General features: G+C 52.5%; 1 long non-coding RNA gene across 1 annotated transcript in view; it reads right to left on the bottom strand.

Annotated features, from left to right (window-relative positions):
- Positions 1–929: 929 nt before the first annotated feature.
- LOC147584200 (uncharacterized) overlaps positions 930–10,425 on the bottom strand; it is a 315,495-nt gene continuing 305,999 nt past the window's right edge. Inside the window, exons 5-6 of the long non-coding RNA XR_015255215.1 lie at positions 3,714–3,823; positions 930–3,121 (exon numbers count right to left, since the gene is read on the bottom strand). This is a non-coding gene — a long non-coding RNA (uncharacterized LOC147584200). The remainder of the gene's footprint in view (positions 3,122–3,713; positions 3,824–10,425) is intronic.

Raw genomic sequence — 10,425 nt, 5'->3', positions numbered from 1 at the left:
CTAAATCCCCTAAGTGTGGAAGAACTAATCACATCTCTTTCTTCTTCCAAGAAACTTAGTGTGTTGCTACCAGAGAAGCAGATGTCAAGACTGGAACGGATGTACAAGGGTTTTATTAAGGGAAACGCCATGGCTGAGAGAGCAGTCAGACCATAACGCAATTGAACTCTGAGTGAAAATGAGAGGGAGGGAAGGTTGGGCGGAAATGTCCTGGGCTGCTGCTGTGCTGGTCCCCGAGGTTTGGGACTTCTGTGTCCGTAGGGCTGCCTTCGTATCCCTGCCTCTCTCAGTCATGGGGTTGGGGGGGGGGGGCGCGGGGTGGCCAGGCCTCCGTGCAGATGTAGCCGGGGCCATTCGTCCCTTGGGCACCCTGAAAGCAGAGGACGGTAGGGGCAATGAGCGGCCTTCACAGGCAACTGGAAAAACCGGGCTCCTAAGGTGGGGGAGAGGGAGATATGGGGGTCTAGCAGAGGGCTCAGAGTTTGCATGATGGTCACATACCTGCTCTACCCAGGCACTCAGCCACCTTTTTCAGTGAAGCCCACCCAGCCCCCTCAAACTTCCTGTGGGTACCTGCTTGTTGTCTCTGATGTGGGAACTCGAGGGCACGATGGGGTGTGGGACAGGGTGGCACAAGAGAAACCTGGGCTCACAACTTCCAGGAGCCACAAGCCACCGGGTATCAGCGTCCATCCGGATTTTACCAGGCTATGCAGTGAGGGGCAATTTGAGGCAATTTCTTCACAGGCCGGAAGAGCCCCAGCCGATCTCTGAATTACTCATTGCACTTGAAGGATAGCAGGGCTGCTGCGTCAGAGGTGCAGAACGCAGTGGCATAAGCGAGAGAGCAGTCGACTTGTCTGTGCGAATCAGTGCAGGTGCAAGGCCGGAGCTGGGTCCCAGCCCTCTTCTTGCTCTGCCGCCCCCCACCCAGAACATATTGTCAGCAGAACCGTGTTGATGGAATAACGCCTGGGTGGCAAATGTACATGTCAGGCACTGTTCTAAATACTTTGTAGACAGTAATCCTTCAACCTATCTCCCTATGGGGTAGATAATATTATCTCAATTTTACAGAAACCAAAGCCAAAGAGGTTTCATCACCAGCTCCACAATCTGTGTTCTTGATGGCCAGGTCAGTCAGCAATATGGAAGCAGGGAGGGCGAGGAGAGGGCCGATTACCACCCAACCCCCCACGCTTTAAGGTCATGAGACAGACACCGTTTGTCAGATGGCCACCCTTGGTTGCAACAAAGGCTGAGAACCAGTCTTTAGCTGGCAGGTGCAATGTATCCAGCAAAATTCCTACTCCTCTGCCTGGAATGGTTCCCCCAAACTTTTTGCCATGATTTATTCCATCATTATCACTGTTCAGACAGTTCTCCTTCACTACGAAGGCCTATCCACCCCCGACCCTGGATGGGTTAAATGCCCACCTCTAGGCTCTCATCAGCTTCTGGGATTCCTTCTATATCAACTTTTATCATATGTTATTATAAGATCTTGCCTGGGCCCAACAGGCCTGCAGATGTGGTTTGTTTGGCCCACACGATATTTTTTCAAAACCAGGAAAAAAAAAACCTCACACGAAATTCCAAATGTATGTCTTTCCTTTAAAAATCATAAGGCATCGGGCACCTAGGTGGCTCAGACAGTTGAGCGTCCAACTTCAGCTCAGGTCATGATCTCTTGGTTCGTGAGTTCAAGCCCCACATGGGGCTCACTGCCAGAAGCAAAGAGCCCAAGGGCCCGCTTTGGATCCTCCGCCCCTCCTCTGCTTGCAACTCCCCCAAATAAATAAACATGTAAAATAAATAAAAATCATAAGGCATAGCAAAACTGGGCTGTTATGCCTGCACAGTAATAATTATTGGGGCTGAGCAGCCCCCAATGCCTGTACAGAGGACACAGCTATGCTTCATACACAGACCCCACCGTTCCCTATTGTTTCACACCGTCTGCATCATTTATGTATGTTGTTTGCCTGGCCCCTGCAGGAAGTAGTGATCGCACCCCCCTGGGTTTCCTGGGGGCAAGGGCGGGGGTCTTCATCTGGTTGTACCCTGCACTTGTCACACCTCACGTGCTCAAGTAGGTCTGTCGAGCATGTGAGTAGACCCACTGAAACACTCAGGATTAAATAGCATTGCGACACAGGCTTACATTCCACCCACACCCTTCCCAACCCTCACCCCAAAGAATCTATATTTAATTGTCTTTGCAAAATCGGAGCCTGCAAGCAACTTCACACTGGAGATTTAAACATCAGAAATGCAGCAGCTTGGCCGCCCGCGTGCTCCAGCCTATTAATAGCCGGGCTGCCTCTGGTAGTGTTTCCTGGGCAGCTGCATTGTTCTCAGTGGCAGAGAAGCAAAGGCGACCTTCTAGGTCAGACCTCCCCCTCTGCCTCGCCCAGCCCTCCCTGCTGCCCTTCCTCACCTCTCTTTCTCCGCCCGGCACACCCGCGGTCTGTTCTGCAGGACGGTTATTTATTTATTTATTTATTTAGTCAGCACTCAGCGGAGTGGTGGCGGGGTGGGACATAAGAGCCCTGGCCCATGCGAAAGTGCTCTACCAGGGCCTCCGGGGAGAATCCCGTGCTGCTTGCAGCGCCAGAGGTCACTGTCACCTTGGCCTTGAGGTGGCCTGTTTACCGAAGTGAAATGAAGATATCAGTCAGATGTCAGGGAAATGCTAATGGCAGGCGCCTGGGCAGAGGGCCGGACACGGGATTGGCTGGGCCGGGCCATTCCTTCCTTCCCAATTCCGCGGCACAAAGGCCCCAGTGACTTAGCGACTCTGATAAGAGGGCAATAGGCAAATGTCAGGTCTCGGATTGAATGCTCTTCTTGGCCTGGTTGCCGGGCCTTCGAGGCTGCCCCTTTCCCTCTTCCACAGCCTTCCCCGCGTCTATTCAACTGGAAGAAGGGTAAGCGTTTGTTCGAAACACTGGCCCGTCCTTTCCCTATCTCTGGCAGGAAAAAAAAAAAAAGGCTGGTCCCTCGGGTCCCAAGGTCTAGAAGCACAATGAGAACTGGCATCATTATCCTCCAGCCGTAGATGGGAAAAACGGGGTGTTGACCATGGCTCGTCACTTAGGAGGATGGATGGGACTGGATTCTGTAGCAGAAAAAGACAGGAAACAAGAGGAGCCCTGTTTATCGCTGTGTGATAGATAGCTCAGCTGTACAGCCTCTCCACGCTGGGCCTCATTAAGGAGTCGCTACCTGAAACAGGACCCCAGCCTCATAAGGCCCAAGATGAAACGGGCCCATTAGGTCTGTCTCCCAGGAGAGTAGCTGCTTTGCCAATTCCTTCTACTGCTTTTCCGACGTTGGCGGCTAACACTGGAGAGGAGGCTCCCGCCCCTCCCGGAGTCAGGCTCTACTTCTAATAGAGCTAGCTGGCTGTGTCTCCGCCCCGTTGTCTTCCTGCAGCCTCCCCTCTGCCCTCCCTTCAGCCGGTCCTGTTTGGGGCTGGTCCTCTTTGGGGGTCTTCTGCGAGAAGCTAGAGTTACTTTGGCTTTGTCTGTCTTTCAGAATTTTCTGCAAACTCTCCTGCTCCTCAATCACTCAACCTGCCCAGACCCTTCAGGCTTCTCCCTCCAGCCCTGCCTCGCCAGGAGCCTTGCCCAGCCACTCTCAAAAGCGAGGCAACTCTCCAATCTGATGTCATTTCAGGATAAAATGGCAAGAAAATGGCAATCTCTTACACATTTCCAGAATGAAGTTGAAATTATCACCAGCAGGCGAAGGCTCTCCTTGGCGACTATGAAAGGGCAGTGTTGAAAAGGGGGTTTCATTTTTCCTGCCACAGCGGTGCCTGTTGAAAGAACAAGTCCCCCTGGTTCCTTCCAAGCGCCAGAGCAGATCTTTGGTGTCCCCCGGCCACGCCAAGATCCTTTTGTTCCTGCAGGTCACTGACTCTGTGATCACATGGCGACCTGCCAGTGGGATTCTGCGCGGCAGGAATGTATAGAGTCCCAGAGACGGGGTGGCACCGGGAGAGTGGTGCTCACTGGCAACAGGGACCTGGGAGTTCTTTTTTACTTTTTAATGTTTATTTATTTCTGAGAGAGAGAGAGCGCGCGCAAGCAGGAGAGGGGCAGAGAGAGAAAGAGGGGGAGAATCGCAAGCAGGCTCCACACGGTCAGCACAGAGCCAGACGTGGGACTGGAACTCATGAACCGTGAGATCATGACCTGAGCTGAAATCAAGAGTTGAACGCTCAACCGACTGAGCCACCCAGGCGCCCCCCGGGAGTTCTTTAAAGTCTGAAGGATGATTGAAAAGCTCTCCCGTGGTCTGGGAGGCAAGGGTGACAGATGATGTCCCTGGTCCAGTTGGAGAGCACTGCATTCTTACTTCTATTTCATGCGGAGTATAGGGCAACCAGCTGTGGTCAGCACAACACGGACTGTGGAGAAAATCATCCCCTTAAAGCTCAGGAAAAACAGCAACAGAGTGGTCTCAAATTGTTTTCCCTTCTTCAGGAAATCAAGTGACGTCTGGAAAAACTGGCCCCGTGTGTTTGGGTTTTCTAAGGATGGAGGGCTCCGCAGGACCACAGGGGCCGGGCACCGATTGGGAGTGTGAGAACTCAACACTCATCCTCAGATGCTGGCTACTTTCCATTTGTGCCTTCTGCCCACCTCCAGATCAATCTCCAGCCCTGGAAGGTTGACCTCTCTGGATTGCATCAGCCAGGCTCTCTCAACCTCTGGTTTCTGGTTGGGTTTGCTCAGTGGGAGCCTTTGGAAAAAAAAAAACAAAAAAACAAATAGGGAGTGGGGAGGAGAGAGAGGTTAGGGTATTTCTCCCCTGTTCCCACCTTCCTAAAGCACAGTTGTATGTCCTTTCAGACCTGGGGACGGTGACTGCTTCAGACCCAGGGATGGTGATTGTTAGTTGTATCAGTTATCTACCGCGAAATCACCCCAAACCTACTGATTTAAAACAACCCTTGTTTATTTGCAGATAATTCTACATTTCGAGATAGGCTCATCTGGACAGTTCTTCAGCTGGTCAGATGATGGCAGCTGCGTGAGCGATTCCCTAAGTCACAAAGAATTTAAGGAGTCTGAATGGTATACAATATCACACACAATCAAATGCGCATGATTTGCTCCTTTTTGTGTGGTGTAACTGATAACCACTTTGGAATTCTATGAATACGTAAGGCATTTGCATGTAGCATGCGTCACGCGTATCCCTGTTTGTGCTGATTTCCGTAGACGCCTAAGCATCAGGCCCCGCGGTCCGAACGCAGCCCTCAAAATCAGTCATGGAGTATATTATTTTGCTTTGCTCACATACCATCAGAGGTGCCCCATGTGGCCTTTTTGGCGTTCCAGTGGGGGTCTGCTCTGACTATATGCTGTGCTCAAGTCCATTCTCATTGGCTTGTTATCGCAGGACGGCTGGTGGCCATGAAAGCGGATCTTTGCACACAGGTGAGTTTCTGGGGCCTGGTTAGTGAAACATACTCCAGAGAGCACTCATAACCTCCAGCCAGCTCTCTACTGGATTGAGGCTTTCGATGTCCAGAATAAGCAAAAACCCTGGAAACATTTTCTTGAAGAAGGGTAGCCTATTTGTTTTGTGGAAGGCATCCTTTGTCACTGGAAGACAAAACTGTTTCCTGCCCCCACGTGGAGGACAGCAGCAGCTTTCTGACCTGCAGCCCTGCTTCTCGCCTCAAGGCCCTCCAACCCATTCTCCATCCAGAAAGCAGGGTGATGCTCTTAAAACACAAACCAGATCATCTGTCTCTCCTCTGCCTCCAAAACTACCACAAAATATTCAGCATCTCTCCCAACTTCCTTCCTATCATTGCGCCTACCTCTCTGGCTTCATCTCCAGTCATGTCTTTGTCCCTCGCCAGTCTCTGGCCACACCCGCTTTCTTGCTGCTTCACAGATGTGCCAGGATCACTCCCTGCTCAGGTGCTTTGTACTTGCTGTTCCCGCTACCTAGGATGCTGTTCCCCGAGATGTATGCATGGCTGGCTCCTTCTCATTAGGGCTCACCACGAATGTCACCTCCACAGAGAAGCCCTCCAGTCTTGCTCTTTCACATGGCTTAGTTTCACTTTGATCTCAGCACTTATCACTAGCCAGTATCTTTCTCGTTATTTAGTCGTGTATTTTCCTTCCCCCCACCACCCTACCCCCCGTGAGAAGATAAGCTCCACGAGAGCCGCAGCACTGTCTGGGGTCACAGACATGACCCACCAACTCTGGGTCTGTCTCCAGGCGGCTCCCAGTCCAGAGCTCCAGCCACAGCACCAGCCTGCTTCTTGAACAAGTGCTGGCATTTTCTCAGCAGCTTTGGAAATCGGATCTCATTCCCAAACCCCGTGACTCAGCCAGCAGCAAGAGAGAAGGCTGAGTTGGGCACACAAGGGTACCCTCAGTCTTCAGAGAGATAGCAGCCCTCCAAGGAACGGAGCCACGGGGGAAGGCTGAGGATCAAGCCCGGGGGCTGACCTGCTCCCTGGCAGCTGACCCTCTCCCGGACCGTGCCAACCCTCAGCATTTCACAAAGTGGGCAATCTCCCAGCCTTTTGAATGCCGGTGTCGCCTAGCTACAGAATTACCACGCAGATAGGGCTCGGGGGATGAAATTAGATTTCCCTTTGCAGAACAAAGACAAACACACTCCTCTAGCCCATCCTGGGAGAGCTGCATCAGGAGGGCCTGCTTCCGGGCCAGGCATTCAAAACCCATGGGCTGTGTTGCTTGCTTCAGCAGTTCCTGGCAAAGGGCAACAGAGTTCTCCAGCTTTGAAATCTAATTGCCTGCCATGGCTGCGAATCCCATCTCCAAAGGAAAAAAAAAAATTTTTTTTAGATGGTAGAGGGGGGCGGAGGGGGGGGGGGGACTGTTCTCACAGAACCAGCCGAGATGAGCCCATTTAAGCTTTGGCATTATACCTTTTGGGAAGGCCAATTTTTAAAACATTAGTCTGAGAAGCTCCTGTTTAAAAGAGACAGATCCATAAATGCAGCTTCTGTCAGTAATGAGAAAATGGAAATCACAAGCAAGACCAGAGAACTCATATTCCACCAGAATCTTAATGATCTCCAGAATAACTGTGCTGGTCTCTCAGATCAAGGAGTGGACAATGACAGCTCTGGATTTTCATATGAGGGTCAGATGGGTTCATGTTTTTTTAATTGGGCTCATTTCTACACCATGTGCTTGTCATGATGCCTTAATCTCTTCCCTGTCCCCCAGCAAAACTGCTTTCTCTCTCCCTGTCTCCCTCGAACAAATGCAGCTTCTCAAAGAGGGAAATGAGCTTCCCTCTCTCGCAGACAGATTTCTTATCATATGACTGCTCTGCTGTGGGTGAACCTGCGCTTCTCTTGCATAAGAGAGCAATTTCCTGAAGGAAAAAAAAGGGGAAAAAATCAAACTGCCTGCTGCTGCTTGTTTTCCACGTACATGTCTTTAGCCTCGGCTCCCAAAGATAATGGGAAAGAAATGGCTTGATTTCGGGAGGATGTGTACCAGTCTTTCAGACGGCAGGGGGATGTCTTCTAGCACTGGTTTTATTTGGTGGGACTCGGAAGAAGAAACAAACTTGTAGACCATTTTAAGGGTTCTTCACGCAATGTGATACCTTCTGGTAAAAATCTCATAGCGGGTTAAAGTTTAACAACGATTAACAAATTAGAAGAGTCACCATATGGCTGAATATAAATTACAGCCTTCATTTAGGATGCCTAAACCAAGGGATGAGATCCTGCAAGTAATAAAAATAATAACGAGCCTTGGGATTAAAAAAGAAAGGAAAGTATAATTTCTCAAGCGTGCTCAGAGGTGTGAAAGGTGACAGCAGCCATCAGTTAAATAAAGGAGTGCCAGCTCTTTGACAGACACTGGCCACGCCACGCAGTGTCAGGAGGTGCCTCAGATCTGTCTCGGCCATTTCACCTCCCTTCTAGGTTCTGGTCACCAGCTTTGTGCCACCCAGGGAGGGCAGTGAGGCCAGCCCTGGGTCCGGTGGGGGTGGGGGGGGGGTGGGGGCGGGGCTCAAAGAAACAGGAAAGAAGGAGGAAAGGAGAAAGGGGAGCAGGAGACTAGCATTCTGTATTCACTCATTAATTTGATAAATGCTTGTGGCACCCCACTATGTGCCAGCTCAGGCTAGGTGCCAGGGAGACAATGCCAAGCAGGGCAAGACGGCACTCCAGCCCTCCGGGAGCTCCCAGAGAACACACATATTCACATAATGGTCGTTGCTTGGCTGGGTGCCCCCAGGAGCGCAGGGGTACGTGCTCCTATGTGCAGGAACAACCAGGAGACAAGACCTGTATGGTGGGCGGAGACCTCGTCCCTGGGCATGGGGGAGGTTGCTGTGAACGTTCATCATGTCGGAGTGCCTTTGATACGCCAGGTCCCAGCTAAGGGTCTTATTCCCTCCTCGCACCAGCCCAGTGCGGCACACACTGTCAGAATCTAATACAGAGGAGTATTCTCAGGCTTAGAAAGGTAGCGTTTGCCCAAGGCCACAGAACTTATTACACAGAACAGCCCAGACTCAAATCCAGGCGCACCTGGCTCCAGAGCCCCCGACCCGGAGCAGCAGAGCACATAGAGTCTTCTCAGAAGCACTGGAGACGGGCGAGGCCGGTCCTCCCCCCTCCCCCCCCCACCTCCCTCCCTCCAGCACGCACAGGGCACACATAGTCTCTCACATGCACGCTCGCACACCGTCCGTATATACTCTCTCACACACTCCCTCCTTTGTCTATACATTCACACGTGCACACACACACACACACACCCTGCCTTCCTGTTCCCAGGAGCCAAGGTGACCACCTCCCCCCTCCCCTCCACACTTAGCGAAGTGATGCGCTAAGCTCCTACAACAGATGCAGCTGAGTGGCACAGAGAAGGGGGCAGTTGACCCGGGCCTTGGGGCACAAATAGGCATTTGGCCCAGAAAGCAGAAAGAAACAGTGTTCCAAGCAGAGAACGCTGTACGCGGAAAAGCATGGCGGCATGAGGGGCAGAGCGCATCTGGGAAAAGCGGGTGGCGGCCCTGGGCTGGCTCAGATGTCCCCTGCTCTCCACAGTGCCCCTCCCCACAGCCTGCTTCTCCTCTAGGATTCCCCGTCCCAGCCACGGCACTGCCAGCCACCCAGGTGCATAAGCCACAAATACAGGCAGCACCCTGGCACCTGCCCACTCACTCGTCCAAACTGTCACCAAATCCTCCTAAATATAGCCCGAATCTGCCCACTTCTCCGCCCCATCTTTGCTGCCACCGCCCTCCTCCCAGCACCCACCACCTCCTCCTGGACTATATTGTCACAGCCTCCTGACAGCTCCCCCGCACCCACCAGGGAGCACCCACCACCCACCACCCTGTTCTCACGGAGCAGCCCGAGGGGCCTCCATCTCTGCACGTCGGGCTCCCTGCTCAAAACCTCTCTCCAGGGCTCAGCTCGAACACTCTGCCCTGACACGGACGCCCACCCCCAGACTAAGTCAGATGCCTTGTTTAATACTCCACGACGCACTGTTCTTTCCCTCCCTGACACTCGGCAAAGTTTGCACTTCCACACATATGTCTGTGATAACTTCATCTGCCACTGGGAGCTACTGGAGGGTAGGTACTGTCATCACCCCTCCCCGGTCCCCACACATAGCAGCAGCAAATCTTTGCAGAACGGATGGGTAGGTGCTAAAGTGCCCAGAGATGTGGCAGAGATGGGGTACGGAAGGGGGCGGGACGGACAGATTCCTGGAGGGTCTGAGTCGCCATGCTGAGGGACGCAAGGGATGGCGCTGGCAGTCTCCCTGAGACGGACGGGGTGCCATGGCTTACTGCCCCCCTGGTGCGGGCAGGCTTTGGAAAATGGCCAGCTGGCCTTGGGCTCGAGGCAGGGCCCCCCTCTCCACCGGCAGGTTTGAACTGCTGCTGAAATATGCAGGCTGAGGGAAGGTCGCTTATTTGGGCAGGTGCCAACGTCTGCCACCAAAAGCCTGCCTGCCACCCACAGGCGGCACCATCGTCTCTCCCACATGCTTCGCTGCCCAAAGCTGCCCAGGGCTCAGAGGGGCCCCAGAAGCTGGCAGGGCGGGCCCGCATCTTCCTCAGGCTCCAGAAATCCTAGCAAGGCAGCTGGGAAGACATGGGTTTGGGGGCCCCTTCTTGATAGAGGAAGTCAGGGCATGTAGTAAACAGAACGATGCAACGCTCAGAGCATTTCTGCAGCTGCCTGAGAGGCAAAGAGATAGGTGCTCTTTTTTTTTTTTTAAGTTTATTTATTATATATATATATATATATATTTTTTTTTTTTTTTTTTTTTTGAGAGTGAGAGAGAGAGAGAGAGAGGCAGAGAGAGAGGGAGACATAATCCCAAGCAGGCTTTGCACCGTTACACAGAGCCCAACGCAGGGCCCGGACCC

The sequence above is a fragment of the Puma concolor genome, chromosome A1 (genome assembly GCF_028749965.1).
Source record: "Puma concolor isolate L17-30 chromosome A1, mPumCon1.1.hap2, whole genome shotgun sequence".
NCBI lineage: Eukaryota > Metazoa > Chordata > Mammalia > Carnivora > Felidae > Puma > Puma concolor.
The sequence above is the reverse complement of the archived record's forward strand: the minus strand, read 5'-3'. Positions and strand labels throughout refer to the sequence as shown.